Source organism: Lolium rigidum, chromosome 2 (assembly GCF_022539505.1).
Source record: "Lolium rigidum isolate FL_2022 chromosome 2, APGP_CSIRO_Lrig_0.1, whole genome shotgun sequence".
In the NCBI taxonomy this organism is placed as follows: Eukaryota; Viridiplantae; Streptophyta; class Magnoliopsida; order Poales; family Poaceae; genus Lolium; species Lolium rigidum.
Window position 1 is genome coordinate 257,800,780 of NC_061509.1, and position 7,549 is coordinate 257,808,328.

Genomic DNA, 7,549 nt, shown 5'->3' on the forward strand with positions numbered 1-7,549 from the left:
AACAACATGAAATGGATTTACAGTGTCAGGTACTAAAGTTTATTTCCGTACCACCACTTTCATCGTATACGTGATCAGGGTACTGGATGAGAACTTTCACAGCGAGAACCTGAGGTAGAGATTCCTCCCAACAACGCGACGAACGCAGCCTGGAGAAGAGGGAACGAATCCAGCAAGCAACGGATCGATGAATCGATACGCCTCAAACCTGAGCTAGACAATCCTTGATGAACACAAGAACCTTCGCAGCGGATAATATAGATAAACGGCAGCGCCGTACCCCCGGAGGATGATACACGTGAACACACGCAATGGGGAAAACCCTAATCTTGAGACTAAACTTGTTCTTCTTCTAACTCTAGCCTTGCCATCTCCTTATATGAGAGGGAGAGCTGGCCGGCCAGCCCCCCCTTATTGGGCCTAACCTAGTTCGACTTGGACAGGTCCAAGTCAAACGGACTCTATTAAAACCCTAGATGGCCCACAGCATGACCTGGCTACATTATTTCCTAACATAGAATGAATGACACAACCTTAGACTTAATTATTACATGGCGTAGGTCGTCCTAGCGTGTCACTCCCGAATCCTTGATGGCATACCACCGAGGTTGGTGGAGTCCTGAAATTGGGCTCCACATAGGCCTCCGTGCCCATATCACTTCTTCATCGACAACTTATCGAGTCACCTCTAGTGAAACTATATTTTTATTCCGTCACATATTATGTGCTTTACTTAGAGCGTCTGTATGTTTTTATTTTTGTTTTTGTTTGAATAAAATCGGATCCTAGCATTCTTTGTTTTGGGAGAGAGACACGCTCCGCTCGTTCATATGAACACTGGTGTTCTTAGCTTTACTTTTAATGTTCATGGCGAAGGTTGAAACTGCTTCGTTCATTGTTATATGGTTGGAAACAGAAAATGTTTCATGTGGTAATTGGTATAATGTCTTGAATAATTTGATACTTGGCAATTGTTGTGCTCAAATAGATCATGTTTAAGCTCTTGCATCATGTACTTTGTACCCATTAATGAAGAACTACCATAGAGCTTTTGAAATTTGGTTTGCATGATTGGTCTCTCTAAAGTCTAGATATTTTCTCGGTTAAGGTGTTTGAACAATAAGGAAGACAGTGTAGAGTCTTATAATGCTTGCATATGTTCTTATGTAAGTTTTGTTGTACCGGTTCATACTTGAGTTTGCTTCAAACAACCTTGCTAGCCCAAAGCCTTGTATTGAGAGGGAATTCTTCTCGTGCATCCAAATCCTTGAGCCAAAAACTATGTCATTTGTGTCCACCATACCTACCTACTACATGGTATTTCTCTGCCATTCCAAAGTAAATTACTTGAGTGCTACCTTTAAAATTCCATTCTTTGTCTTTGCAATACATAGCTCATGGGAAAATAGCCTTAAAAACTATTGTGGTATTGAATATGTTACTTATGTATCTTATTTCTTATAAGTTGCTTGTTGAGCGGTAACCATGTTTATGGGGACGCCATCAACTATTTCACCTTTGTTGAATATCATGTGAGTTGCTATGCATGTTCGTCTTGTCTGAAGTAAGGGTGATTTATCATGATCAAATGGTTTGAGTATGCATATTGTTAGAGAAGAACATTGGGCCGCTAACTAAAGCCATGAATCATGCACTACAACAGGACCCCCCCTTCAGCAACGGATGGATGCGTTGCCGAATATCCATATAAGCGTTGGTAATGTATACACCAACGGATTTAGTATGCGTTGCCGTTGGTGGCGTTGCAAAGGTCTACAACAACACATATAATTGCGTTGGTAATCAGGGTGAAGAAGCGTTGTAAGATAGCAACGTATCTTGTTATAGCCTAACAACCCTCCGTATGCGTTGCTGGTTAGCCTGAGTAAATGGATTTTTAAATGGATATAAAAAATCATCGCAAAAGATTAGAAAAGTTACTAGATATCTCAAACAACTAATGGTAGTTCATATATTTCAACGATTATTTCTTCAATGCTAAAAGTGCACAGGAGCCACAATTGTAGACGGAATGACCTTATTTATTAAATCAACCATGTAGCTTTACAACGAGAACATGATCCAATGATTACAAGATGTGTACATGTGAAAATGACATTCTAAAACATGACGTCCAACTATTTGGTAGGATGCATATTCTCAAACTTGATATCAGTATCTTAACCATGCATCATCCATTTATTTTGGCAATCTGCAACTAAAATAAGAATTGACATAAGTAGCATTACCATTAGCTAAAATAAATAAAAGAGAAGTTGATAAAAGAGAAAAATTCATAATACCTGCATAATAAAAAAGGTTGAAGCCCATGAGATGATTACTCTTCCTACAAGACCTCTTCCCTGAACACGGAAGGAACTTGATGATTATCTTCAGTGAACAACAAAGTCAAAGCATCCTCATGAAACCCTGAACTGTTTCCTTAATATACTTATTGCAGCAAATTCTTGCATGAACTCTTCTTTCCAGATATTAATCCTCCCAGCCTGCCACACTTATTGAGGAGAGCTTACTCGGGATTTCAATCTGACTTGCAAGAACTAGCTTAGTGCCTCCAATCATTTGACTAAACCTGTTGTAGCTCAAAGAGTAAAAGATTAAATAAGTATACCAAATAAAATTAGAATAACAGATGTAGTGTAGTAATTTCCTGAGCATTTTATCCTGACTAAACTTGTTGTTGTTCATAGAGTAAAAGATTTAAGGAATACAGTAGTTGGACAAAAGATTGAGTGTAGTAATTGGCTAATATAAGCATTTCTGTGTTGTACTAAGTCAATATGCATGAAACTTAATTTAGATATATCTGCACATGTGAGATACTTAGACTAATATATTTGAGACTACAAACCTAAGGACCAAAGACGTCACCAGGCCATACCATATACTCTGATTATGTTGAATCCTTCTTCTGTATAATCATGTATGTAACTCTGTATATATCTCATAGTTGCAGCCCACAAATACTGAACAGTTACCTATGGTCTGAAACGGCATAAGCACAAGACAAATATAAATTTTAGAACCCATGTATATATAGCTCCATATAAAGATTGGAATATTTGATCATTTTCCACACTTTTATCTGAAATTTGATTATTTGCCACAGGATCACCACATATCAGCGACACAGGGTGTGGCAAACAATCAAATTGAAAAGAAAAGTGTGGCAAATTGTTAAATTCCCGGTAAAGATTACCTGAAAAAATATACTATATAATACAAAATCTAGGAATTTAAAGAATTTTAGATCTCAGAGTCTTAAAGATATAATCAGATGTCGGGGCTGTTTTTCCTATTTGTGGAGCAAAACTAGTTAATCCCTTTACCACTCCCCAGAGCTGCACACCATTGACATCCTTACACAATCATATTTGTTTATACATATATAGCAGCATACATAAGCTGGTATATCTAAGATAAATCTTCTATTGAATAGTATATGGGACAGAACACAGCCGTGGCCTGAACAAAAATAACATAATGATTGCTAGGAAGCTCACAAGCATAGTACGGGATCATGTGAGCAAAACGAGATAGATATGTTAATCAACCATACAGCCGTCAAATAAGTGGAGTCGTGGACAGAAGTTGAAGTTCAAACACGTCAAATTAGTGAGCACCGATAAAGTTATAAATCCTAAGATGCTGTAATATTTTGGGGAATAGATCGCCATGTAGTAAATGTTGGAAAAGGGGGCGTACCTGCTTATGGAGATGAAGCAGGGTCGGGGCGCTAGTTGTCCCTCTTGGCAGGGGACCTGGGAGCGCGCGGCGCAGGATGGATCCACCGACCTCACGCCCTAATAAAATAATTAAAGAACGAATCAGGCAATGCAAGGATTGCAGATATTGAATGGGGTGAGAAATACTGGAACGTCTCCACAGCCGAACAGGATTGATGGAACAGAACTCAAGCGGTGTAGCTGCACACAGTGGAGCCCGTCAATGCTCGGTGATGGGCGGTAGAGTTCGGCTCTCCGCCGCAAAAAATTGCAGAAACATTCGCATGTAAATCCCAGGGCGTGAGACGACCAGTATTAGGAGAGATCGATAGATGGCGCCGAGGTACAGATCCTCACATACATGGGCCTGTGAATGCGGGTGCGCCGGCGGCGCAGCGGCCTATTATTTGAGGAAGGAGAGAGGATCGGGATTGGTTAGCCTTATCGATGGAAGGGGATTGAGGGGAAGTTATGGACCACGTATTATCTCTCCTCTCATACAGGAAGTGGGGAGTTGTTTGCTAAAAACGCATGGTCATACCGTTGGTAGATATGTGTAGCTATAGGTCAGTGCATGGTGTAGTGATGGTGGACGTTTCAGTTTGGACATCAATCCTCAATCTCTTATGAGAATATTATCTGTTGTTGAATGCTTAAGCATTAAAAGAGGAGTCCATTATCTGTTGTCTATGTTGTCCCGGTATGGATGTCCTAAGTTGAGATCTATCAAAAACGAGAAATCAAATGCGATCTATCTCCTTGGACCTTTGTACAGGCGACATAGAGGTACCCCTTTGTGACACTTGGTTGAAACATATGTTATGCAATGATAATCCATGTAAATCCAAGCTAATTAGGACAAGGTGCGAGCACTATTGGTATTCTATGCATGAGGCTTGCAACTTATAGGATGTCTTATGCATAACACATATGAATTATTACTACCGTTGACAAAATTGTTTCTATGTTTTCAAAATGAAAAGCTCTAGCACAAAAATAGTAATCCATGCTTCCCTCTGCGAAGGGCCCTTTCTTCTACTTTATGTTGAGTCAGTTTACCTACTAGACCACTTAGAATTGTATTTCTGCATATAAGTATAGTCAAACTGAGAAGACTGAATGCTAGAAAGCACGTGTCATCCATTCTTACTTGGGCTTCCAAGTAAGATTGTTTGTGCAGCCTCATTCTTGTATTTTGTTATCCATTCTTATTTGTGCAGCCTCATTCTTGTCTTTTGTTATCCAGCAAAGTTTTTGTCCAGCTCCTTGGCTTCATCAGAGAGCTATAACGTAAAGGGATCAATGGTTAGACAGAAACAATGCCGTGAAGTGGCTCTCCGCGATCAGAATAATTTAGAGTTAGTACATGTGCATGCATGAGCCTAACACGGGAACCTACTTCATCAATCAAGTCCGACAGGAAGCGGTCACTGCAGAGAGAGCAACAGTAACATGTTCAAATCAGATGATTGGCTACTGCCAACAAATTAAATAGGTGGAAAACATACACTGCTCATATCTACTAACTAGAACTAAGGTTTCCCTTCCACGAGGGATCCTAACGACCATGCGTGTGTTGAGTCAATCAAGTGTCAAGCATAATACAAAATTTTACATTCCAGACTTCTTGTAATTTAATTACAATTTTACATTTCACTCAAACAAGGATCTAAAATTTGAAGCAACTCCTAAAGGAGACCACCTATTTCTTTGGTTGTGACCAAAACTAATAAGTACAGATGCAGCAGACTATATTTTGGGTGTGCAAACTGCAGATACAGGCCACACACGCATACGAGAGAAACGGAGGGATGTTCCCAATTGTTAAGCTTATTTTCAGTAGCAAGGACCATAACATTCTATTTCAATATCAATAGATCTTAGGATTAAATCACACCATCCTAGATTCAGAAAGAACAATTTAAACTCTATATTTTGGCTATTCAATTTTTCATAGCTGGGAGTCTGGGTTCTGGGCAGCAAACACTTCATCTCATCTAGGCTTGTCTGGGCATCATCCCTAGAATTTATATCCTCAAGAAGAAATTTAAGTTATTCACAATTGTAGTATTGTATCATCATGGAATAACACTTATATATGAAGCAGATATGGCGATGCAATAAACACAGTACTCAATGGATCTACGGAATAAATGCAATGAACAACAGGATGATCACTGTAAATGGCAAGCTTGTATTGAGAATCTTCTGAAAATGTGAATGATATATGTGGGCTAACGGCTACACGTAAAATGACTGAGATATTTTTCAATGGTGTATATGGTGAGAACGCCATGTGCATGTTTGAGAAGCAGTAACGATGCTAGTCTATACCTTATTTCTTGTGCACCCATGTCGTACTCCACTACCAGGTCTGTCTCTCCGGTCTCCACGGGGGAGATATACCTTATTTCCAACAACAGCGTTGTGCCCAAAGTTGTCGATCTCAACGCCAATTTACTGCCCAATGGAGATGGTGTCGGTCCACTCACCAGCCCCGGATGAGTAGACGGAGGCGAGGATCATCTCGTGGTTATTGCCCACTAGGGCCACGAGGAAAGCGCCGTCGACTCTCGTCACCTGCGGTCGAGGTGGAAATGGTGTGCCTGGATAAAGGAAATTAACCCTTAGATCATATAAACTTGACTGCCTCAATAATAATGAGCATGTTTGAGAAACTCAGAATGGTCCATGATGCGAGCAACGGACCGAGCTTCTAAGGAATAAGGATTCATTGTCAAGCTGGCCTTCAATCCGAGTCCAACGAGGTACTCCACATATTTTGGGGCTTCTTTATCAATACTCCATCAGCCCATCAATCGTCATACCTACATAAAAGTGATATTTAGACAAATCATTGAGCTAATAAGATTTTTTAGTGTTGTGTAAACAAGCAATAATCATAACGAGAAGACAAGAACATAAGCAACAATTGGCACGATTATGTATACTTGAACAATGTCCATTCTGCACATAGAGCTATCAATCCTTCTATGTGCGGTAGATCCTCTTCGTGTCCATCAACAATCATGTATCTTGGACAATGTCCATTTGATTTTGGTGCTATCAATCAAATCGGTGGAGTGCTAAAACTGAGTCATGGCATGAACTCGTAGTAGGGTTTTGGTCTCAATTTGAACAAGGGTAGTCGGAGGAGCCTGCCCTTTGATTCTAAGGAATTAAACGAGACGGCTTACCTTCCCTTCTCGATCTCCCCGGATACCGATGTTGCCGGCCTTGGCCGACTCGGACTCGGGTACGCCCTAGCTGCTCGGCGAGGACGCGCAGCCATCACCCGCACGTCCGCGAGGAGCTGCTGGACCTCCACCCTCGCCGGCGACGGTGTGCGCCTCGGCCTCGATGCGCGTGGTCCGGTCGGCGATGCTCGATGCGAACCGCTGGTTGTCGACGAGGAGGCCATGAATGTCGTGGGCCATGGCGATGTTGCGGTCCTCGAGGCGGCCACGGCGGGGTGTAGCACAGGCCCCCCGCACGGGATGGGGTGGACGGCATCGTGTGAGGGCTCGACGCGGTCGGCGCCAAGCCGCATGGCAACAAGACGGGGAGCGAGGAGCTCGTGGACGGGGTGAGAAGCATGCCGCAGATGGCGTAGGGGAGAAGCACGAGGCGTGGCGGCGCGGGAACTGCGGCGGCGACCATGCCAAACCCCACTGCTAGGGTTAGCCGCTGCCTCGCTCTCAGGAGCGGAACGGTGGGACGCGGGTAGGGATCCAGTGGAGGGGCGCAAGGCGCAGTTCGCTGAGTGGCTAGAGGCGGCGGAGGCAGCCGGCGGAGGCGGCCGG